The following is a 26,052-nucleotide window of genomic DNA, read 5'->3' on the forward strand; positions in this document are numbered from 1 at the left end:
AGATTAGTAGGGAATAATATGCCTTTTAGAAAAAAAGAATAAAAATTCAATTAGAAGAATTAACTTGAAAATTGTTATTTTTTAAACTCTATCATATGAGGCAGATTTTATATTTGGGTTGATTTTATCCTAAAAATAATTTTATGAAATATGTTATGAATTACCTCCTTTATTTTTATATTCATTTTCAGTTCCTCATAGATATGTGGTTTGTGGGTATATGATTAAATAATAAAGCCTAAAATTGATACAAAAACTATCAATTGAGTGAATTGGTAAGGGTATGTTATTTAAATTTTTTTTAATCCCCCAACTTTTTTTTCTTTTGGGGAAAAAAAAAGATCTCCCTTTATGAAATGGGTTTAAAATTTTATTTTGCCCAGCAACATCTCTATGAATGTGCTACTGATTCTAATTGGCTTGTTTAGAAATCTTTTTCTTTTTTTAAAGAAATGTGCAAAAGGAATAGTTAGCTTTCATTTCATAATTTATATATATTTTTAGTTCATTTAAAAATAGTTTTTCTAAGAATTTTAAGGCTATTATCATTTTCTCCATGTACAGAGGTTTACCTCTTTGAGGGGAAAAAGGTCCTCCCTCTGCTTTATCTTCCTGCCTTTCACTGATCAGCTGGCATGTCCATATGTTATTTTTATCCACGAAATTATGTATTGCCTTCTCCATAACCAACACTGGTGACGATCTGCAGCAGTTCCTCCCCAGAGACTGAGTTCATTTTCTTCACTGCATACCCAGTCTCATAAGCTAAGAGCCTGAGCTACAGACCGATTTTTGAATTTTGATCTCCGAGGTGGCAGCTTGCGTATCGCTATAATAATTATTAGGGTTACCAAGTATTTTCTTCACCTGCACCGAAAAAGCCTCACTAGTATAGATGCTGAGATGATGATTTGGGGAGTATTGTATCTTACTGTTATTTGTGTTTTTATTCTCGCCTGTGAAATTGGTACTTATTGTTTAGAAATGCAGCAGCATGAAACCACATGCAAGTGCATCTGCTTTCAGCCTTCTGAAGCACAGGCTGGACACAGTGAAATAAAGATTCATGAAGCAGTATTACATTCACGGTACATTAGGAGACACCTCTGAAAATTCAGTTTTTTGTTTTTTTTTTTCCTGTATGCAAAGGGAATAAAGGTATATGGATATAAACCAGAAAGCAGCAGTTTATGGAATGAAAACAGAGGGAGGCAGCACAGGAATAAAGAGCCAAGAACTACTATTTGAAAATTATTATGTCAGATAGAATAGAACAATCCAGTTTCATAATAGTTGAGTATTTTAAATCCTATATATGAAAACAATTTAATATCCAATTTGCTACATTTCACTAGAAAGCCAAATGAGACAGCAAAATTATTGAGAGAACAAAGGCAATCTGTAAATTGTCAAAACAGTATAGAGTTGTTCTTCAGATATTAATTAACTAAATTATGAATCAGAACATCACCTTATTTTTCCTTAGAATGTCGTGAAATTGGAATCTTTCACTCTTCATATTGTTACAGAACGCATCTTGCTTCCAGTTTTTGGAAGGGAGAACTCAACACATCTACCCATACCCCTCTGAGTTTCAGGCATTTTAAATACTTAATTTGCATGTGGGCAATGATTGCATTCAGAAATGCAAGTTGTTTAAAGTGCCAGTCTTTTACATATTCCCATGGTGCCCAAGAAACCTTAGTGCATATGTCGAGTAAGTAGTGGGAGTGTGTTATATAGTTAGACAGTATTGCCTCACTTGCTTCCTGCATTCATTTAATCAGAATTTAAGAGCAGGATCTGCTCCAGAAATGCTATGTATTTAATTCCTGACTGAAGTTATTGTAACTTTGCATTTTGAAATTTTTTTGAGTTTTTTCCCCTTTACCTGCACATTAAATTAGGGGCCCTTCCCCCACTATTTTTCATTGCTATGAATTTGTTTGAAACAAATGCTTAAATGAGTGGGCAAGTGATGATTCCATCTGTGCCTCTTTGTTGCTAAGCAAAAGAATTCATAATAATCTCTAGAAGAAAATCATGAAAGAGTTGAAAATTTAGTGCACAAAGCCAGTTTGTTGATTTTAGAGATTTTTTTATGTCACTGTGAGAGAGAGTGACTATTGGGATAATTATGTAAATTCTGTATCTTTACAGTAGGGGAAGGAATGAAGTTAGAGCTACTTAACAAAGACACCATGAATAATAACCAGAACACCCTAAATTTTCCTTCGATCTTACCATTCCTACACTCCAAATTGTAGTCACGTCGGTCTCTATTTTCAAGAACATATGTTTACTGATACACATGTTTTCTAACAGATATTGGATACTGACTTTATGTATACCAAGATAGCTCTGGAAACCTTTCATGAAAGTTGTTGAAAGTAGGACTAAATTTAGTAGCATTCAGTAATAAATTTGAGTTTCAGAGTAAGTATAGTTTAAAAAGGGGGAAAGAAACTTTGACTTAAGTCCTGTTGGTGTGATATAAAAATGATTTATTTGAAATAGTGGGGAGGGTTATAATTTCTTAAAGTATTTAGCCTTTTTCTATTTAAATCAGTTTGCCTGTGGCAAGTTGAGAAAAGACAACTATGTAGTACTCTGCACCCAACTCCCCTGTCACCCTTTTAAAGGATTAGATAGACATTTTTCTTCAGGGGATATTTAATGGGACATGATACGAAGTACCATAAAGAAGACATGGATCATGCAAAACAGCTAAATTTTACTTGGGTTCATAATCAAATTTCTCCTTCCTGGCAAATTACCATTCCATGGTATCCAGGGTCCTCTGGTGAATTGGGGGATCTTTATTACAAGTCTTCAAGATTCAGAGTCCTCCAAGCAGCTGCTCTGCAAACCTGGTGGGAGCCCTCCTGAATTCCTCTGGTTCTTTCTTGCTGTGTTTGGACGATACCAAGTAATTCAAAGCAGCATAGCAGGGGAGTGGCTGAGGTCTCTGGAGAGCAGAAAATCACCCTACTCCTAAAAGCCTCATGAGTAATGGAGTAAGGCACATAGCAAAGAATATGATTTAAACTTGGCTGCAATGAAGTAAGCGTGTGGCTATTTAGAAGCGAAGTGGTTTCCTCTCCTTCTGCATTCTCCCTTGCCTGATGGCTGAAATGGAACGTCCTAGACAGTCTTTCTCTTCTGCTTAGTTGTGCGATAGGATGGGACCTGGGCTTCTGTGCTGAGGTAACTTCCTTTGTGAGGAAGAAGAGGACAAAGTCGTGGGGCATGATTTCCATTGTATTACTTGTACAGGGTGTATTCTTAGTTTGGACCTGCTATCTCCTTTCTGGCTTACTATTGGTCAGGGTTCTTTAGATTCCTCACAGCCCTGTGTAGGCAGAGCTTACAAAGGTGTGGCTTTCAAACTGTAGGACTGTACTTTTCCAGGTGGAGGATTGCTGTTGTTTTCGGGTTTGGTTTTTTGGTTTGTTTTATTTTTAAAGGGGAGGAAGGGAAAGGAAAATACCTGGGGGAAACAAAATGTGTTGTTTGTGAACACTGATGTGCTCATAGCCTCGAATGGAAGTCTACCTTACTCTGACCTCTGAACCGAAACCAACTGGTTAGTACTAAATGCTCCTTCTACCTTGGCCAGATGCTCATCTGCCTGATTTTTGTATATAATATGTACTGGTAAGTACAAAGTAGTGGTCCTCTGTCCTCTGCTCTCCATGTGTTTGTGATAGAATATTGACCCTTGTTCTTACTTGTTCTGAAAATCATATAAGCAGTTGTCACAAAGGGGGAATTTGTCTTATGTCATCCATGATGTGGGTCCATAATTAGTCAAGCAATCTCCTTATCCTAATCCTGAACATTGAGCACAAAGAATCTTATTTGAGTCCATGAAAACTGAGTAGGCATCTTAAAACATTGTTACAACTCTGATTTTACCTGGGTGAGAGATGAGGGTACAGGGCGGGCGGGGGGAAAGTGACAGTAAATTTTTTTATGTTATTAGAAGGTTAAAGAGCCTAAACAGTTATTTCAAAGATGCTTTTAACTCATTAACTTTTTTGTCTTTACGATTGTATTGAGGCTCACATATTTTACAGCTATTGTGACTTAATTTTGCTAGACTCACAATCAAGGCAGGGAGTGGTTAAGGAATAAACTGTATGTGACAGTTAACACTTCGAAATAACCAAATCAAAAAACAAACAGCAATCAGGTAACAAAAAGTGCGTCTTCACATTAAGTATTGTGTACATTTAATAAGTACAGATATTACCATAATATTAGTTTCCATTTAGAAGTGAAATCTGAATAACATTTAAGTAGTAAGATTTTCAGACTTTGTCAACAGTTTGTCAGTGTAAAATATTAAGGCCTTCTCTGCAGTCTAAAAAAGTAAAAGGAGGTCCAGAACATTTATAGAAATCTATTTTTGTTCATGTACCATGTCCAAATTAATAATAGTATATTTTACCTTTTGATAATGTCACCTATTTTTGTTTCTTTCCTTCTATATTGTAAAATTCTATAGCGGTGACTTGCTGTTTCATTTCCTGATAGCTACTAGAGCAGCGCTATATGCTAATAATCTGCATTATGAAAGCCCTTTTGATTATGTAATAATACAATGGTGAGTTCTATGAAGGTCTTAAGACGTTCCTTGATCTCTTTATATAATCCTGGAATATGTTATTGCTGACTTTGAAGGAGGGGAACCAATGCCACCTGATTTGTAGCTGTCATAAAAATATCCAAAATTTTCTTTGCATTCAGTTTAGCAAGAGGAGGCACAGAACAGTTGCACAACTGAGCCACAAAATTATTTCTTCCTGGCATGCATGGGATTTCTACCTGAATATTGTATGCAGTTTACCTATCAGCTGTATATGCCTGATTTGTAATTTTTAAATATTCGACTCCTTGTTTTTCCCCCTCATGCTACTACTATGCTCCCTCCCAAAGTTAAAAGAGGGAAAAGAGTGAATTTGTTGCTGTTCAACAGTAAAAATTTGCAAAAGGAATACTTTTTAACTAGCTTTAAACTAGTTACTACTTTTCGAATCTGATTTGGAGATGGCCAGGCTACCTCTGGGCTTCATTTTTTTGTCTAGTAGATGGATTCTGATTTCAGCCCCACACCAGTGCACTCCATTCTAAAAGCAAGGCATTGTTTTATTCTGGGTATTACCTGGTAACCAGTCAATTAAGAACATTAGTGGAACTCTGAAGGGAAAGCAGTTCCATAATCTCTTTGGAATCCAACTGGGCTGATGCCAGTTGCTGTACACTGGGAAAACGGAGGAATCAGCCACCCAGAAGACCCTTTTTAGTTCTTGAGAAACCAACAATAAAGTGGAGCTCTTAATTCTGAAGAGCAATCATGATTAATTGAATTATAAAGGAAAAAAATCTAACTTCTGCTAGCTATGATTTTCCAAATAATAAATGCTGGCGTGGTTAATTACATAGAGATATTTAAATCAGCCACTTGGTCTCTGTATTATAAAAGATCAGAAGTCGTTAGCTTATATTAGATTTTCCCAAATTGTAGGAAATAAAAAGAGAAGCATTTAGGATTATATTAAGACCTGGTATTATCTTAAGTCAACCACTTCCCTCTAGATTTTGATTTCCTCACCTGTAAATGGAGGACTTGAATTTAGTGGTCTTTGAATCACTCTCAGCAGTTCTGTACGGTTCTTCCTAAGTGACAAAATTGAAGGTTTTTATGATTTAATGACGAAAAGTAGTGTATGGGTTTCCTGTGAGTTTGGGTGTGGCAGCATTTAATATTGAGTAGCGTGTAAGAAGGAATATAATCAGAAATCAGATTTATTCAGCTGAGTGAAGGCTTTGTTTCTAGACTGCATCTTTTCGAGATAGGCCTAAAGATACTATGTTTAGGAAACACTTATTTAAACTTGGCCTTATGTAATGTTTCTGCTCTCAATTTGTAGACCTCTTCAACGATGGGAATTATTTGATGGGGTCTATGAACCTGTTAGAACAAAGCATTCTAGAGAGATGATAGATTTGTCATGTCTGTTTGCATGATAATCTTTCAAAAGCATGTGGATGCTGATGTAATACAATTAAAACACATCCAGAGGTGTTGCTGAATTCATCGTAGCCTTTTATTATTAAGAGTTTTTGTTGTGGTTGTTTTACTTGTAGTCAATCCACTGGAGTGAGGCTTGAGAGCTTGTTAGGCTTTTTAGGGTGGGGAGTCTCTCTGAGATATTTTGATCAAAGTAGGTCTTAATAGTTATGAAAGATTATGAAACACTGCTGTAGAGAGAACTTCTCTAAATTGTTCAGCTTTAAATTCCTGCTATTAAAATGTTCCGCATTAAAAAGAACATTTAAAAAAGGAGTTTGGAGCTCCCGTCGTGACTCAGCGGGAAGGAATCCAACTAGAAACCATGAGGTTGTGGGTTCAATCCCTGGCCTCTCTCAGTGGGTTAAGGACCCGGTGTTGCTGTGAGCTGTGGTGTAGGTCGCAGACCTGGTGTTGTGGCTGTGGTGTAGGCCGGCAGCTGTAGCTCCAATTGGACCCCCTAGCTTGAGAACCTCCATATGCCTCAGGTGCAGCCCTAAAAAAAACAAAAATAAATAAATAAATGAAGTTTAAGAAATAAAAATAAAAAAGGAGTTCAATAGAGGAAATGAAGAAGAGGACAGAGAATGACAAAGTCAGTTACCCTATCCTAGTGCTAGATTATCTTCTCTACCAAATAAAACTTTGGAACTTTGTCTCTGGCATCTAAAGCCATCTTTCTGCCTTTTGAGGCATGCCAGGTGTGTGGACTGTTTAGGCTACATCTGGCACTTGGGGAGCCATGTGACAAGAGGGGTGCCCCCTGGAGTTGAGTAACATGGCAGCTCTTGTTAGGAGGGGAGAGGGCCTTCAAGCCACATGGTTTGGAAGTAACTTACGTTTTAGTTCCTGCTTATGTTCTAGTTCCACAAACATTTGAGCATATTCCATGTGCTGGGTAGTAGTGGACCACAGGACACATTCGATTGCTGGTCTGCATATTTCTTTTTTGAAGTAGACCTGGATATTCTGTATAGGAAGCAGGGTTAACAACCAGTTTCAAGGGAAAGGGCAGTTACCTCTGATACCATTTCTCTGCATTTTCTTCTTTGCCCCTTCTGAGAATTATCTCTAACTTAAGATTACTTACAGTAATCTTTCATGTGAATTTTTTTTTTTTTTTTTTTTTTTGCTTTTTAGGGCCACTCCCACAGCATATGGAGGCTCCCAGGCCAGGGGTCTAATCAGAGCTACAGCTGTCGGTCTACGCCACAGCCACAGCAACACAGGATCCAAGCTACATCTGCAACCTCCACCACAGCTCATGGCAACACTGGATCCTTAACCCACTGAGTGAGGACAGGGATTGAACCTGCATCCTCATGGATCCTAGCTGGGTTCATTAACCACTGAGCCACGAAGGGAACTCCCTCATGTGATTTTTTTGTGTGTGTGATCTCCGCTTTATAGCTGAAGAAACTGCAGTTCAGAGAGATACAACAGCTTTTGTAAAGTCACTCAGCGAACTGGTACCTAGCGAATCAAGATAGGAACACATTGCATCTGGTTCCTGATTCAGTAGCTTAGGTATTTATTGTGTAGTGTTTATGAGGGGAAACAAATGTTTAAAAAAAAAGTTTGTCTTAGTATACTTCGGACAGTAGGCATTCAGGTTTCTTAATTTTTGTGTAGGAGACTGGGGACAGAATTGAAAATGTGTATTTTATCATAATCTTCTGTAAAAGATCCATACCTCACACCTGCTGATTTCTTATCGAGAGTGCCTTTAGGGGGTGGAGGTCAAAATAGAATCACTGAGGGAGCTTTTCCAAGCTGGCTTGTTCTTTTTGCTGATTCTGATTCACCAAGTCTGTCATGAGACTTAAGCATATGTGTATTCCAGCAGTGATTCAGATAGACTGCCCTCCCTCCTCACCCCCACCCTCACTCCACTTTGAGAACCACTTCGGGTAGATGTATAAAGTCTAAAGCTATGGGGGCTGCTCATAAAACAAATACATATCAAGCAAACACTAAGTGCCAGGCACTATTTTAGGCCTTTGGGATATATCAGGAAATAAAAACTTAGACTCTTGGCCTAATGCAGCTTATCCTCCAAATAATTTGCAGACATCTTTGAACAGTCTGTTTATTTTTAAGGCTAATGAAAAGAGGAAGACTCAGTGCCTTGAGTACTGATAAAGGAAAATAGGACCTGGGCCTTTTGAGAAATAACAAAGGTGAAATTAGATTAGATGTGAAATCAAAGCTCATTCTTCGTTAAGATTCAGTAAAGTCATTAGGATTTACGTTAAATTAGAGATTAGCGTTAATGATAGGTATGTATGCAGAAAGCCAACCACTGACTTAGCTCATTGCTTTTTGGGGAGGGGCTCGTCTCATCTCTAAAGTTCTCCATCATCCATACGTAATTTAGCTTAGAGTCCCAAGGGATTTCATGAATTTGTCTTGATCTTCTTCATGTTGGTACAGAGAACCATTTCTCAAAATCGTTTTTACTGGAGTTCCTACTGTGGCCGTGTGTCTCTGCAACACAAAAACGAAGGCTAAATCCCTGGCCTGGCACAGCAGGTTAAAGGATCTGGAGTTGCCCCAGCTGCGGTGGAGGTCACAACCATTGTGGCTCAGGTCTGATCCCTGGCCAAGGAACTCCATATGCCAAGGGGCCAAAAAAGAAAGAAAGAAAAAAAAATCACCTTTACCTTTGGGGGAGTTCTACAATTATTTATTTTTATTCACTGGTTCTTTTAAAATATGTCTCTTATAACACATATTTCTTTTCATCAGCCTTTTTGCAAGGTAGGAGGATTTTAATGTACTGCCTTGGCTTTGTTTCTAGATTACTGAAAACTTTTCTAGTACCCATTGGTCTGTTTTTCCACTTTTCTTTCCGTTATATTATCTTCTTTTTTTTTTTTTTTTTTAAACTGACTTTGGCTGGTTTATTTTGGATAAAAACTATGCCTAGTTTTTTAAAGCTTAAAAAATTGCCATTAATCACTGGTATCATAACATCCTCTTAAGGCAAGTTATCTTGTTGCTCTGTCCTCTAAATGTAGCATCCAGAGTCAGAAGGCCTCTGGCAGGGATAAAAATAGCCTTCCTGCTGGCTGGTTTGTTGTTAGGTTTACTGGCAGTAGGAAATCTTTTGAATTCCTTAATTGGATCAGCTCTTTGCTAGTGTCTCTCTAGACATTCCCTTCTGCCTGAAATTCGTAAATGTTTTAGATCTTCCAACTTTGTACCTGCCCTGAGTCAAAGCAATCCTTCTACATGAAACCAACCTTAAGCTATAGAAACATAACCCATTGACTTATCTTAAAGATAAATGTTAAATTTTTTGCCACCGTGACAGTCTGTTTTTCAGCTATCATATCAGAATTGAAAGATTGAATCTGAGCTATTGGTACAAAAGGAAGATCCTCCTTGGCTTTTATTAAAAGTAGCATTTTTAAGCTGAATTTTCAAAGTTTTCATTTCCTAATATACTTCTGCTTCTGCCAGTTTGGCTATCATAAAAGTAAAGAGGTTTTTTTTCTCTTCTCTTCCCCGGCGAAGAATTATATCCCTGTTTGTAACTCAGAACATTAGCAAACTCGCTTCTCTGAAGCTGAAAAAATCCCCCCATAATATGGCCACTCCCTTCTCCAAGGTTCCAGTTTGGGTCTTATGTGGCTTAGAGGAATTTTTCCTTTTTCTTTCTCTCACAAGTAGAAAATTATTGATTATCTCTGGCTTAGAGTTGATGAGGGAAAGGGAATGAATATTAATTGAGCACATAACTCTAAACTGGGGAGCTTTTCTGGGCATTCTGCAAAAATTATTTCTTGAATTTCTTACATGTAAATGGAAATCTCTGTTTCTCTGAGGTTCAGAGAAACAAAGTAATTTGATCTAGCTCACAAGATGGGCTTTGTCCAGCTCTACTCTTTTCACTGCGTGTTTCACTGCGTGGCAGAGACCACCAGTTGCTGGCTTTGTTTTTTTCATTCATTCAGCAGCTACTTATTGAGCACCTTCTCTTCTCTAAGCTCTGAGTTTCGAGACCCAAAATCTGTCCTTAAGGATTTTGTCACCCTAGAGGAAGAGAGTTTAGAAATAGATAATTTAAATATGGTATAATAAGTATAAGGGGTGTTGTATGGAGCCCATAGGCCTGTCTAAACCAGAGAGCAGGTGGCTTGGGGCAGGGATTTTCCGTAGGTTGCGAGACCTGTGAAAGAAGCTACCTGGACAAAATTGTGGAAGCTTGAGTGGTGAAACAACATCGGAAGCAGAGAGAAAGGAAGGCGTGCCAGAGGAAAGAACCAGAAGTAAAAGTTAATGCCCCATCCTGCCAAAAAAAGTTAGTGGGCCAGTACTTCTGAAAGTCCAGAATACCTACTGCGAGAAGGGAAATGGCAGTGTGAGAGATGAACCTAGAGAGATAGGCAAGAGAATTCAAATTTTTTATTTTTATTTTTTACAAGCTTTTAAACTGAACATCAGATCTTTCTTGGAGAGGGGTTTTGTTTACTGTAAACTCTGTGTATGTATACTTTAAATGGCTCTTTTGGAGGGGGTAAGACTCTCCATCCAGTTAATGTCAGGCCCAGCCAGTTTCTTCTTCGTAATTTTGTGTGGAAACATCTTTACTGGAAGCTGGTTGTATCATAGATACGTTAAGGGGTAGAATAATGTTACTGATTATGATTTGGGGACTTACTTTTAGGCCAATAGAATAAATTATTAAAAGTGATAATCTTTGTATCATTAAATGATAGAACATGTAGAATACATTTTTATTTGTTCATATTGATATGTGTTCGGCATTTGTGTATGGATAAGGTTGGTATTCAAAACCTGATTTTTTTTATACATTTCTTGAACCTTGCTTTGCGTCATCCAGGACCCCACAGCGCCATCTTGCGGCAAGTCTGAGGCAGTGCTGGTAAAAATAGCAGATAAAGAAAGGCAGGTACAGCACCTCCCTTAAAAAATGATGTAATAAAATTCATTAATAAAAATTTTTTTTAATTTTTTAAAATTCAGGTTTCTGGTGTAGCATTTTAAAAAATAATTACTATAATCTATAAAAAATTTTATTTAGGGCAGTATAGCCTTGTCTTACTTAGATATGAACTAAACAAAAATAGCAGAAAGAGACCCAGGAGAAGCATTGCTGGTTAAACAACAGCAAATAATGTATACTTGTGTGTGTGTGTGTGTGTGTGTGTGTGTTTGTGTGAGTGTGGTATATCATATGCATAAAACTTTTCATCTGTTTTAGGAATGCACCTAAGTCCATGCTTATCCTTTTCCTATTAGAAATTTTTAACAATATCCACTGAAAACCTCTCCCTTTTCTTTGGAGTATCTAAGTTTGTATAGTGAGAGTCAGTAAAAATATATTCAGAATTTCAGAGTTCTCTTATGGCACAGTGGGTTCAGGATCTGGTGTGGTCACTGCAGTGGCATGGGTTCAATCCCTGGCCCGGGAACTTCCCTGTGGCACATCGTGGCCAAAAAAAAAAAAAAAAAAAAAAGGCATAATCTAAACATATGTGTGTGTGTTTGTGTATACATATACACACACACTCAGAATTTCATGCTTCTTGTCTGTCACTTTTCAGACTGCACGGCTTTATACTAGACAATCTTGCAGAGTTATCCCTGTGTCATGCCTTGGCCGATACCATGTCCCCAGCAATACTGGCACAACTCTGAAAAAGAAAAGGTCATAGCATGAAATCTAGTAGCACTGTAGAATGTTTGCTATTTTATGTTTATATGTTGAAATGGTAGCATTCTATCATTTTCTGCTGAATCACCAGTAGCAATAATATGTGGGTTACTTTTTAGAAAATAATTTATTTTACCTAATTTTGAAATAATAGATATACTGCTAATATTTTAGCGTATTTGCTTCTAGTCTTTTCTCCTTTCATCTCATTAATTCAGTTACTTTTAGTTAGTATCTTAAAAAAATATGATAGTACACACCGTTCTTTTGAGCACCTCCTCCCCCCAGTAATTCTTAGTCATTCTAGTTGGTAAATATTGGTCCTTTCCAACTCACAAATGCCTAGCATAGAATTGCCTAGTTGGAGTCTGAATCTCTTCTAGGCTGTAGAATTTGGTAGTGTAGTTCCCCAGAGTCACACTGTGTCAGTTGCCTATATTTGGCTAGGTTGAGTCATGTCACCAAATATAGTCTATGCCTTCTGCATGATGTATGTCAGGCTTCTGGCTCCAAATGCCACAGCTGGCCTCCAGAGACTACTGTGTTGCCTGTCATAGTGTCCCTTGAGGTTAGGACTGCTGATCAGGCAGTATTTCTTTGCATTTATAATACAATCAATACAAAGTTCCTTCAAGGACTGAATTTTATCCACTAAATACATTCACTTGCCTAAAATCCTAATGCCTTCCTTCTCCCTTAAGGAATTCAATTCTAAATGTGCTAAAACCTGGGCTATGTTTATAGGTAGATGAATCATCAAAAACCCAATCAAAGTTCCCGTTGTGGCTCAGTGGGTTAAGGACCCAGTGCTGACTCTCTGAGGATGAGTATTCAATCCCTGGCCTTGCTCATTAGGTTAAGGATCTGGCATTGCCACAAGCCGCAGCATAGGTCGCAGATGTGGTTCAGATCAGGTGTTGCTGGGGCTGTGCCATAGGCCTCAGCAGCAACTCCAGTTCAGCCCCTGACCTGAGAACTTCCATATGCCACAGGTGCAGCTGTAAAAAGAAAAAAAAGAAAGAAAAAAATGAAACAAACCACAAACACTGGATTATATTCTTTTATATCACTGATTGTTTTTAATTAAAAATTTTTAATTGCATAAAGAATTCTTAAAACCAGTTTTTAAGTGGTTCAGGGGAAAATAATTTCTTTTCAAAGGGACTATTTTGTCGTTTATTTTTCCACTAAAGGCAGTGTTGGTGGGATGATATGAGCCAAATAGAAGTCTTTCCTATTTAAAAAGGTAAAACAAAACAAAACTTTTTTTCAAAATCTGGAGAAGGAACACATGTATATCACTGATTTTTATTTTACTTCAGTTTATTGATTTGTGAAATGCTGGTGTTTTAAGTTCAGTAAATGAACTCATCAATTGCTAACCTGGTACCCAAACAGATAACTCCAGATACCTAGCTTAAACAAACAAACAAACAGAAACACCTCTAGTTCCTAAAGAGGGCTATTACTTAAAAGAGATAAGACAATTAGCCAGTAGCTGAAATGATTACCTAAGAAGGTTGACTGTTGCAACATAGAAATAAAATTTGGTGAGTGATCTGAAAGGGGGGTTTCCTTTTTGGTTTGAAAGGTGCCTTGGAAAGAGGTAAATCTGAAAAACAAAGATTGTAAAATATCTTCCCTCAGAAACAAAGAAAGGGAACCAGTGTCTCAGAGAGGGGGAGGGCATTGTCAGTAACCTAGCCATGAAATACAAAATGCAAAAAGGCTGGTGAAAATTGGTATCCATAGAGGAAAGAAGATACTAGAGCAAAAATGAAAGGGCTGCCAGGAGAATGTGAAAGGCTTGTAGAAGACTTTAAAGTCCCATGGCACTTGAATGGGAGCTTTAAGAGAATTTCCAGAAAGGAGGCGATATGTGTTATCTATAATAGAAGTCGTGAATGGATGAGTCTCGATATTTTAATTATAGAAAGAATTTATAGGATAGGGCCAGGAGGGTAGGGAAGCATTATGAAAGGTCTTTTTAAAAGGTGTTTGTTTGTTTTTTTTTTAAATGATACTGCTAATATTTTATTTTATTTTATTTTATTTTATTTTTTTTGGTCTTTTTGTCTTTTTTTTTGTTGTTGTTGTTGTTTTTGCTATTTCTTGGGCCACTCCCGCGGCATATGGAGGTTCCCAGGCTAGGGGTTGAATTGGAGCTGTAGCCACCGGCCTATGCCAGAGGCACAGCAACGCAGGATCCGAGCTGCGTCTGCAACCTACACCACAGCTCATGGCAACGCCGGATCGTTAACCCACTGAGCAAGGGCAGGGACCGAACCCGCAACCTCATGGTTCCTAGTCGGATTCGTTAACCACTGCGCCACGACGAGAACTCCTGCTAATATTTTAAATGAAGTAGAAAGCATTACTGATTGTTTAATAAAATATTACAGATATATTTGCTACTCAGAGGTCAGAAGTGATCCCAGCCTGACAGGACTCATAAGAACAGGTCAAAAAATAAAAACAAGTATCACTTTCAGAGTTAAACTATGAATTTTGCCAGTGATTCTTCAGCCCCTGTTGTCTTAACTGAAGGGTAGAATTACTGTATTTAGAATCTAAAGAGTAGAAAAAGTCTCAAAGGTTACCTTCCTTAGGAGTGCGGGTAGCATCTCTTTAGGAAGTGTGTGTTGAGGCAGTCTCTCAGAACTGAGTTAAGGGATTTTCGTGCCTTAACTTAAGTTGAAATATTCTTATCTGTCTTTTTAAAAGCTACCTCCAAAGGTGACTTTCTGATCAGGTGGAACTCGATTTGTTAAACTGTGCCAGCTATTTTGGGAATTTGTCTTTTGGAGTTTCATTGCTAATTATCTTTCCTTGGTATTAAATAAGAGGCATTATATAGTTCATATCGAACAGCCATGGTTTCCGTGGGAATGTTAGTGTTAAAAAAAATTAGACTATCTTAGAAATAATAAAACATTTTCATAACTTCAGTTAACACTGTTAAATATTTTTTTCTCTGTGTTGATGTGTGTCATCTTTGAAAAAATGTTTTGTGATTAATAAGAATGTATGAGCGATGGCTGTTAGTTTGTGGACTAGAGGGTTTTACAGCTATAAAATTAATGCAAATGTTCCATTACAGAGAGTCAGCTGCTACTTAAGTGATTCAGAAACAGTACTCCCTCTCTCCCTCCCAGGTTTTTAACAGTTAAAGTCATGCTCTTGTTCCAGCATCTCAAGTCTGTGCTTCTATACTTGTGACAGGTCATGTGATCTGAGCTTGTAGTTAAAGCAGTTCAGCTGGAATTCACTGGATTTGGATACTTGGCTGTGTACATTAGCATTAAATAACTAAGCCAATTTTTAGGAAGAAACCGAAATATCAAATTAATTTTTACCCCCACCTTGCCTACCTTCATCCCTATCTCTCCTCCCTAAATAGTAACAAGCTGAATTTTAAGTGGAGCATTTAACAATGTAATTTTAAAAATCCTTGTTGGTTTTAAGTTGTAGAAAAATTAAGTTCAGATTTTGTTTCACATTATACTCTAAGGTTTGCATGTGGATTAATTAAAGCTGTTCACAACAGAGAACAGTTTTTTTCATGGCACAAGTTGATTTCTGTGGAGAAAAGTAGTCTTTTGAGAGATCGAAGGATAGTTGTGGCCGAAAGTTCCTTTCTGATGAATTATAAATGTGTGGCCGGTAGATTGATAGGACCAAATATTAGCTCTGGTTCCCATAGTGTCCACTGGAACTAGGTAGATTCTTCCTGGCACCTTGAAAGGCTTGCCCCAGCCTCCAGACATAGGAGAATCTCTGCCTTTTCACTGGAGATTCTGTTATGGTTTGGGGGATCAGAGTTTAGACTGCCATTTCCTAATAGAACGTTTGTAATTCTGAGTCAGTTTTAAATTCTCACACTACTGCTGATTTATAGAGTGCTGGACTGTGGTGGATAATCAACAGTCCAGTTCCCCTATCCATTCCTTCTATGAACAAGATTTGTTGAGGATTCCTCCCCATTCTTATGAAGGGCATGAGGAATATGGAGGCATAAAAATGTTGTCAAAATGATTTTTACAACTTAGAGCATAGAACGAGCTACATGGTATGTGGTCTTAGATGCCTTAACTTACATGTAGAAACTCTTCCCAAACAGAAATGCATCTCCTCCCTTTATAGCTGCCAATTTGGAAGATGTCACATCCTCCAAAAATTTTAGGTTTTCACAAACCCTTTTCTCATGAGTATCTTGGGCGCCCATTACATTATATTTTGAAACACTTCAAAATTTGGAAGAAATTAACCAAATTAATTGAATGCTACTGTTCCCTGGACATTGTACTACAAACTTTGATATTTTCTTCATGTGTAAGTACAATGAAATGTGTTTCTTTACCTCCTACTTAATCCCTAAAATGTGAAATTAAACCCATTACCTTGTCTGTACGTACAGACATAAGACTATCACGTTTATTTCAAATCATAAAAAATATTACTGCTATTTATATACTTTTAAAAAGCAATGAAAAACTACACAGGAAAGAAAAAGTGCACGTTTATGAGGAAAAAACATGCAGATTGCTATTATGAGTTGTTGTTAGAACATAATGGTATAAAGAAAATTACTTTGGAGTGGGGATTTGGAAATTAGAATAACAGAATACTTAACTATAAGGGATATTTTATTTTCCCACTTTCAACCCTTTCCTTTTTGAATGTTTGTGAAGGTGCTATTTGATATGTCCTCTGACTCATTGTGATCATTATTATTAGCACAGCAAAGTTTTATTCCCATAATACAGCTTTTTAAATACCTATTAAGTGATTAAGTCAGCTTTGTTGTTGAATACGTTTAAACCATCTATGAAAAAAGTAAATTTAGTAACGGCCTTCTTTTACCCTCAGGTCGTCTAAACTATTCATATCCAGGATCCGATAGCTCTCTGCTTATTAATGGTAAGTGGTAATTGATTCACAGAACTGAAACAAGGTAGTACTAGGTAGAATACAGTAGTTATGCTTCAAGAAGTGGGGAGATGACATTAGTTTGCTCTGTAATGATAGCTGCAATTTGCTATTAATCTATCAGCTATTTTATGAATAATTATTATTCCTCCAAGTTACGGCAGGAACTTTTTTTAAACTTTGAGAGCCAACTGACTTGCTGTCTTGAAATTGGTGAGAATGAGAATAACTCCATAATGACACATAAAGAATGGCTTAATCTAACATTAGCCTCTGTAGAGTGACCTTTGAAATGTCAACATGAAAACCATTTCCATGTAGTTGGAAAAATGTTACAGGAGAAAGGGAAGGTAATCAGAGATCTAAAATCAGAACAAAGCAGCCTAAGACCACTGGGCTTGATATTGCAAAGGACAAGGTCATTCACTGTTTGCTGTCTAATGAGAATAAGAAAAATGAAGTTTTATTAACCTTTAGAGTACCTTCAGTGAATTCTCCTTGCTTTTTCTAAATATTACCACTGTGCTGCTGAGTTCTTTTATTGTTGGTATTCTAAAGCAGACTAAATTTCACAGGGAAGGAGGGACCGTCTACTCATAGAAGGAATTAAAGAATTTTAAAAGTGTCTTTTTTTGTGGTACTATAGTTTGAAATAATTGGGTAGAATGAAGAAATCTTATTTACTTCTTTTCTTTTACTGCTAAGTATGGATTTCAAATGCATGTCCATAATGGCTTCTATTTGCCAAAACTCATTCTTAAGTCCCACCACTTCTAAGTATTCTTGACTAAATAACTGTATTCTCCTCTTTCCCAAAACAAAACAAGACCAAAAATCCTACTTCCTGTCTATGATATATTATGAATGGGAAATTAAAAATTACTTTTATGACTGGTTTTCTCTTTGGTTAGTGTTTAAAATCAGTGTTCTGTAGGATTGTTGAGCCAGTGAGAGTGTTGGGTGCATTAAATTCTCTAGAGACTGTACAGTTTGTAAAAAAAACCTCATTTGTTCATCAGTCTTTGGTCTTTTCATGATATAGCTGCCAGAAATAATGCCAAAATATAACATTGCAGCATAAATGTGTGTAGGCCGAAAACCAAACACAGTGGTGACAGTGGCATCAGGATAAGGGGGTGTTTAATGTAAGGGTTGCCATTGTGGCATTATTTTATCTTTTCCTGTGGAACAAGTTCCAGAGTCAGGTGCTGGAGATTGCAGTGAACCAAGCTTTGAGATACTATTGTGTGATCTTAGGCAAAGTGAGCAACTCTTCTTTGTCCCAGTTTCTTCATGAAGTCACTAAATTAGATCAGTTGCCCCTGGGGTTCATCTTTGTTGAGATGAGAAAAAGAAACTCTCTAGTGAGTTTTCCTTAAAGCCAAACTCAATTTTTTTTTTAAGAGTCTATTATTACGAGATTGTCTTTCCGTTTAATCCCCCCTGTTAATGTCCTTTTTTTTAAGAATAGATGATTTTTTAATGACACTTATTTAGCAAAGAAAAAATGAAGGTAACTTTCTCCCCTAAATATTTGTGTTTTGAAGTTTTACTGGTCCATAGACTCTAGAAGGAGACTAGATGGTTTTTACTGCTGTACCCATGGAAATGTTATTATAAAAGTATTCTGACTGAGGTCAACACTGTCTCAAACTGAAAGATAGGAAGATAAAGAACAAAGAGATGTCAAAAAGGGGAAACTTGCTAGCTCCTCAAGCAAGACCCAGAGTAGGGGGTTATGGCTGCCATGGTCTTAAATCTAGTATTCAGCTTTGCAGGATCTCAAAACTTGATTTTCGTCAGATTTGATCAAGTGTTAGTTCTTAATAACCAGCCAACTAGGACCAGATGCCAATTTATTCATTTATGATGAATAGTACAACTTCTAGGTAGACGAGATGCTGCAGTTTCCTGATAGAGCTATTCTCTCTCTGATTGCAAAGTCCAAATTATAGAAAATCGCTTAAAAATCTTGAAATGAAAGCACGGTGTAGGTAGAGGGATGTTAAGACAATTCTTTAGTCACCTTAATTTAGGCTTAGACGTTGCCTATTTTCTTCAAATTTATGAAACATCTTCTATGGTGGATTGCTTCTGTAGATAAACTGATCTCATTCATATATTGATTCTTAGTAGCTTTGTTCTCACTGTAGCTCAGGGCCCCATATTGCAAATCTAGTCTAATTCATTAATTGTGTTTAATGAAGATAAACTCAAAAATCACAATTACCCATCTCATAGGATTGTGGTGAAGATCAAATGCATGTAAAATCATTTAGCATAGCCCCTGTCATATAGTCAAGTTAAAATAATTAGAATGTCATTTGTGGAGGATTAGGAATATATGTGCTAAAGATTTATGTGGAAAAAACACAAAACAAGGGATTATGATGAATTGCAAAAATTGCGATTGAACATTCTTTCATGTCTCTTATTAAGATAGAAAACAGGAAACTTTATTTACTTTTAAATGAAGTCCCTTTGCATCTTACATCCATTCATCCTTTTCTTAAAACTGAAAGTAAAAGCCTAATATATTGTGTTGCTTTATATTCATTATTCAATTTTAAAACTTTAAGGGCTTTAAAACCCTTAAAGGAGCTTTCCAGGAGCTTTCTTTCCTGTTCATTATCAATAGTCTATTCAAGCTTGTAAAAACCTTCAGAAAGGTGATTAATTAGCTACCCTATTTTGCTTCAACTATAATTTTCAGAGCTTTTTCTTCCAAGCCTCTGTTGAATTGAAAACCATTTTGTTTTGTTTGAATAAAAATATAAAAGAGCCGTTTCCTCTCTTTCTCGCGTGCACATTTGAATTTGATATGATTTTTATTGTATAACCTGTTTTGAAATTTTCAAGCAATTTCAGAGCTTTCTGGAAAGAAGTGGGAATTTAAAATCCTAAATAAACAAAAAGAAGAAAGATTCAAAGTAGTTTCTCTAGCTTCAACAGTCTATAATATTGGAATTTGTATTTTATAAATATAAAAAGGGCTTATTTATCCAATGGATCAGACTGCTTTCTTTCTTCCCCTTGTGTGTGCTCAGTCGTCAGTTTTCATACTATGCAGTTATATTCATGTTCCACTCATGACTTTTAAAAGGCCTTGCCAGTATAATTCAATAAGTAACAATTGCTTATTCTAGGAAATTGTTGCTTTGTTATTAGTTGTAGAGATGTTTTGAGGGGCATTCTTGGGGAAAATCCTTGGATTTTAAAGGTTTTAAAAAAACAAACTTTCGGGAGTTCCCGTCGTGGCGCAGTGGTTAACGAATCCGACTAGGAACCATGAGGTTGCGGGTTCGGTCCCTGCCCTTGCTCAGTGGGTTAACGATCCGGCGTACGCAGCTCGGATCCCGTGTTGCTGTGGCTCTGGCGTAGGCTGGTGGCTACAGCTCCGATTCGACCCCTAGCCTGGGAACCTCCATATGCCGCGGGAGCGGCCCAAGAAATAGCAACAACAACAACAAAAAGACAAAAAAACAAACAAACAAAAAAAAAAAAACTTTCTAGCTACCTTAGGATACTGTATTAGCTTGCTAGGACTGCCATAACAAGTACCATCGACTGTGGCTTAAACAGAAATTTATTTCCAGTCTTGGAGGCTGAAATTCTGAGATCAAGGGTGTCAGCAGGGTCGATTCCTTCTGAGGCCTCTCTCCTTGGCTTATAGATAGCTGTCTTTTCCCCTCTGTGCATGTCTGTGTTCTAATCTCTTATAAGGACACAGTCATATTGGATCCAGGCCAACTCCAGTGACCTCGTTTAACTGTAATCACCTCTTTAAAGACCTTATTTCAAATAGTCACATTCTGAGGTTCTAGGGGTCAGGACTTCAGCTTATGAATTTTGCGGAAGGAACACTATTCGTCCCATAACAGTTACCTTTTCCTAGTTAATTTTATGTAGTAGGACTATAGTTAGAATATCTAGTTTATGCTTATGAAAAGCAAGCCTGCAACGCACTCCGTTTCTCAGCTAAGTCAGAAAGGAATGCTGAACATAGGCCAGGCTTTACCTCATATTCCTCTGGTGTGTCTTGGTTTAGCTCTGAAACAAACATCAGATTAAATGATTAACTTTCCTTTTACCTGACTTGAAGCTTTGTTTTGCCCCAAAAAACTAACATTCAGCCACCACCTCTGTATAAAAAGTGCTTGTGCACGGTATTTTGTGCATGGTATTTTTTTCCCCAACCTCTCATTTCACTGCTTTAGCCCTTAGGATTAGCTGCTTCAAAAATAAACCTTGTGACAGGGAATGTTACATAACCGTAAAATATATTATGTTTTAACAGATGCATGTATGTATGTCCTATCCTGTACGGATGTCTTTCACTTAGAGGCATCAGCTAAAATATTTGCTGTCCCAGAAGAGGAGATTAGTAAGAGATCTTTTAAAGGGTAGCAGGGAGCAACATCTCTTAATTATAGTTCTTTGTAAAGAAAGAGAGAAGATTGTTTGCTTAAGGCGGGGTGGGGACAGATATCTATGAAAAGGAGGGTATAATTTACCCAAGAGAAATGTAGATTATAGTTTCTTACTGAAAATGTATGTAATATGGTTCTAGTTACTACAGTAAGGAACGAGTTGAAAGATCCCTTCATGAAAAAGATAATATGCAGACATACTGTAAGTGGTAAAGTGCTCTACAGTCATTAGCTTTGGAATAGTAATGAAAAGCTGAAAGTAACTGTTGAAGACCAACCTAAGAATATACATATGAGTTCACTCTTGAGGAAGGGAGAAAATTATTATTTACTGAGCCTATGGCTGTCTAACCATCATACATACATGTAGTATCTTTTGTTTTGTTTTGTTTTGTTTGCTTTTTCGGGAAGGGGAGTTGGGCGCACCTAAGGCATATGGGGGTTCCCAGGCCAGGGGCTGAATTGAAGCTGTAGCCTCTGGCCTACGCCACGGCCACAGCAATGCCAGATCCGAGCCCCCTCGTCTTTGACCTATAACCACAGCTCATGGCAACGCTGGATCAAACCCTCTGAGAGGGGTCAGGGATCAAACCTGCGTCCTCATGGTTACTAGTCAGATTCGTTTTCCACTGAGCCACGACCAGAACTCCATACATGTAGTATCTTTTGTTATTCTCTCTTCATTTCTCTATTTTTATAAATAAGAAATGGGGGCTAGAGATATACAGAAATTAGAGTTAAATTCATTTTCTACCCTTCTGTAAGGTAGCTCTCATATATTTGTTATATCTTACCAACATTCTTTATATCTTACCAACAAGCTAGTATAAACACAATGTGACATGAAGAATTCTGCTAAGCATACATCTAAAATAATTCCGTGACAATGACCCCATTAATAAATTAGGAGGTGATTTATAAAATCATTTAAAATGATTCTTTGCATCTTCGTTGAATTGTATATCTTGGTCTTTGTGATGATTGTCTGCTGTTTGGTTATACCACCTTTATTCTTTTGCTGACAGTTTAATTCCTTTTAGCTTCCAGCCTTTGATTCATGTCTTTTTAACTGACTTACTAACTTACTAATTTGACTGTGTATTTTGGGGAGTCCTACTGGAAAAATCAGTTATTAGATAACATCTTTTAGTTTGAACCCTCACCCCTCTCCCCTTTTTCAAGTAGTGTTGCTATCTGCCTTTTCCACATGGAGGCAATGAGATGGAGAGCCTGAGGTAGCATGAGCAGGATCAGTCTTTCATTGCCCACTAAAAGCTAGGCACAATTTATTCCTCGTGGCCTAAATCCTGTTCTTTACAGAATTGATTAAAGGCCCTCATGTAGGAAAGGTTGCTTTTCTTTCATGTATCATTTGTTTATTTTTAATATATAAATACCAAGAAGAAAAGGGTCCGTGAACAAATAAAGGAATATTGTGCACACAATAGTAATAAATATAAATAGTACCAAAAAAATAAATAAAACAAGCAGTGGGATCATTCTTTTTTCCCCAATCCCAGTTCCTGCCCCCAAAGATTCTTATTTTGTTTCTAGAACAAATATTCATGTATATTCCCACATAGTTATTTGTATTTTCTTTATTTTTTAATTCACTCAATAAGAACCATACAGTACACAGTTAGGTACCTCATGCAAACTACATTTTAGAGAGCTTTAGTAACAGCACATGAATATGTGCCATATTTTTTAAAGGCTGTGATTTTTCTTAGAAATATATCATGATTATGGATACTTTGTTTCTTTTGTGACTAACAAATGTTACAACAAATGAGAAAAGGATACTTTTAAGAGATATGTAATAGTTTCATTTTAATAATGAAATGTATATATTACATATATATAAATATAATATATATTGAAAAAGATCTATCTTTCTGTACCTTCTTCGCAAGTCTAGCACCCCAAACATGGGATGTTTTACCAGCAGGAACTGGATCAGAATATAGGGCATTTGTAAGCAATCTGGTAAAGACATTTTGGAAATAAAGTATTTATCAATCCATCAGTAACATGCCTCCAGAAGTTAGAAAAATTTATAGCCATACTGTTTCTAGCCCATTAAGAACATTCTTGAATCATTTTAGTAGTGAACATTAAATATTGAACACTTTATAAATTAAAACTAAATAATGAATATAAAAGATAAACATATAAATAGTATTCATTTCAACTCTGATGGCAACTAGAAGATTTTTATTTGGTAGTAACATGCATTTTTTTAAGAACTTTTAACAGTGTATACTCTTTGGTAATTAAAGGAAAATTCTGAGTAGAGTTTATTTTGGCTGACTTAGCCAGAAGTTTTCCAAAACGTAGATTTCTTTAAACATATCTTAAATGATTTTTTTTTTACTTGCCACTTCCTCAGGTGTTTGAAAAATATCAAATAGTATGCAGTGCTTGATAATCATGAGATTGGAAACCTGTCTGACATTTTACTCAGGAAAGTGGTGAAGGTCTGTGTTATAAGTATTTTGGCATAATATGTTTATACCAAGTGTAATTGGAAATAGATGAGAGAAAGGTGCTTAGTACCTCTTTCATACATAGATGAAGTGGCACTACTTAACATTCTGTTAATAGCCGAGTTCTGGTTACATAAGTGTGTTCACATTATGGAAAATTCATTGAACTGTACACTTATGATTTCTGTACTTTCCTGTGTGTATGTTATACGTCAAAATCTACGTAAGGAGTTCCCATTGTGGCGCAGTGGAAATGAATCCAACTAGGAAACGTAAGGTTTCGGGTTCAATCCCTGGCCTCGTCCAGTGGGTTAAGGATCTGGCGTTGCCGTGAGCTGTGGTGTAGGTGGTGTGTTGGCATTGCTGTGGCTCTGGCGAAGGCCAGCAGCTGTAGCTCCAATTAGACCCCTGGCCTGGGAACCTCCACATGCCATGAGTACGGCCCTAAAAGACAAAAAAACAAAAACAAACAAACAAAAAACACTACATAAAATAGTGTATAGCATTAATAGCATTATAATAAGTGGAAATCAAAAATTTAAACATTCTCATTTTCTGTGCTCCAGAATGTCATTGTTATTTTGGGGTACTGATTTATATAATTTTCCTATTTGATTTGGCAGTTTTTGTAGTTATAAGCATTATACTCATAACATATTTTCCATAAATATGGGACACTATTTCTAAATAGTTTTTAGAATTTCATCTCAGAATTTAATCATGAATTCTTTTATATCAACCAACTTAATTTTGTGGTGCAGAATTGAAGTTTGAAAGTACATATTTGGAGACTTTGAGAGCACTGGATTTTTGCTTTTGATCCGTAGCCTTTGCTGTTCTTGAAACTGTAGATATTTTTGAAATAGTAGAAGCTATGAGAGTTTTAATTTGTAGCTCTTGAAAGCCTACTCTTTTCAAATATCTCTTTTCTCAGAAATCCAAGTAGCAGCCATCTACTTTTTAAGATTGACAGAACCAAGATTTTCAAATCATTCATTTCCCCAAACTCGCTTATCTTTAAAGCAGTTGTGTGAATAGAATGTTCTTAAACAAGCCTCTACTTTTGTGATATCTCTGTCTTTCTAACCTCTGTCAGGTTCACTAAGTGAGAAAATACCTCTACCACACCCCAAATTTAAGAACCATTAAAGTGAAAACCTAAATGCTGAGGGAGATTTTATGTGGTTTTAATCCCTTTGCCCAAGTACTTTGGTGAAATTCAATGTCTAGTAATGATAGAAATCTATTTTGATATGAGACAATTTCATTTTGGAAAATATGCACATAGTACTTGTAGTTATACTTACAACTCAGTTATAACTGAGTTATACGTACTTAGCATTTATCTAGAGGGCTAAGAATTAAAACCCTGGCCATGGACTTGGAGAAAAGACTTGTGGCTGCCTGATGGAAGGCGGGGGGAGTGGGAGGGATCGGGAGCTTGGGCGTATCAGACACAACTTAGAATAGATTTACAAGGAGATCCTGCTGAGTAGCATTGAGAACTTTGTCTAGATATTCATGTTGCAACAGAACAAAGGGTGAGGAAAAAAATGTAATTGTAATGTATACATGTAAGGATAACTTGATCCCCTTTCTGTACAGTGGGGAAATGAAATAAATAAATAAATAAATAAATAAATAAATAAATAAATAAATAAAACAAACAAACAAACAAACAAACAAACCCTGGCCAGTTTACATAATGATGTCTTAAAAGGTGCTGTAATTTCTAACCTGAAAACCTATCCCAGCTTCCTGTTTAAACTTCATCTCCAGCCAAGATCTCACTTGTTCCATATGCTTTGATTCTGGACACCTCTCCCTGAGCATTACAGCACCTCTATTTGCGGCATTGCCACGTCTGCAACGCCCTTTCTCTGTTTTTCCTTCAAGGTCCATCTGAAAGCCACACCTCTCTGACTATTTAATCTTCCTCCGCTGCTCCCATTGCACCTAACAGTTAACATGTCTAGTGCTGTAAGAGTTATTTACATTATCATTATTTGCTTAGGTGGCCTTTTGGCCTTTAAGTACCATGCAGTCAAGGCCATGTGCTGTTTATCTATAGTACCTAGCAAGACCAGGCATTCAGGAAATGTTTTTGGAATAGAATTAGGGTATTTGGACAAATTGCACTTGTAAGTTCCAGTTTGTTTGAAGGAGGAAATTTTCTCAAAAGTTTCCTGACTTGAAGTTTATACTGCCATCTTCTGAGTATTCAAGTATATACCTATAATAATTACCTAAGATTATATAATGTTATATTATGTTATATCATATTATTATATTATTTTTCTTCTTTTCTTGGTTGCAACTTACTTGGTGATAATATGCTAAACTTTTTACTTTTCAACATTTGGAACATGGTGGAGGATTTGATTAGGGACAAGAAACCGACTAAAAGGAAGTTTATAAATTGCCTAAAGTTTTCATTTGTTATGATTT

General features: G+C 36.7%; 1 long non-coding RNA gene and 1 pseudogene across 2 annotated transcripts in view; both read left to right on the plus strand.

The window, feature by feature from the left end:
* Window positions 1–26,052, plus strand: part of LOC146394316 (cytoplasmic polyadenylation element-binding protein 4-like) — a 68,056-nt pseudogene that overhangs the window by 23,425 nt on the left and 18,579 nt on the right. Inside the window, exon 3 of the transcript XR_014836249.1 lies at window positions 16,629–16,679. The product of XR_014836249.1 is annotated as a cytoplasmic polyadenylation element-binding protein 4-like (transcript). The remainder of the gene's footprint in view (window positions 1–16,628; window positions 16,680–26,052) is intronic.
* On the plus strand, window positions 3,152–11,169 carry LOC146394318 (uncharacterized). Its single transcript, XR_014836251.1, has 2 exons — window positions 3,152–6,466; window positions 7,273–11,169. It is a non-coding gene; the product is annotated as an uncharacterized LOC146394318 (long non-coding RNA).

Source organism: Sus scrofa, unplaced genomic scaffold (genome assembly GCF_054392235.1).
Source record: "Sus scrofa isolate SSC_HxYL_T2T_F1_AM1 unplaced genomic scaffold, Sscrofa_HxYL_maternal_Yorkshire_Landrace_v2.0 dam_40, whole genome shotgun sequence".
In the NCBI taxonomy this organism is placed as follows: Eukaryota; Metazoa; Chordata; class Mammalia; order Artiodactyla; family Suidae; genus Sus; species Sus scrofa.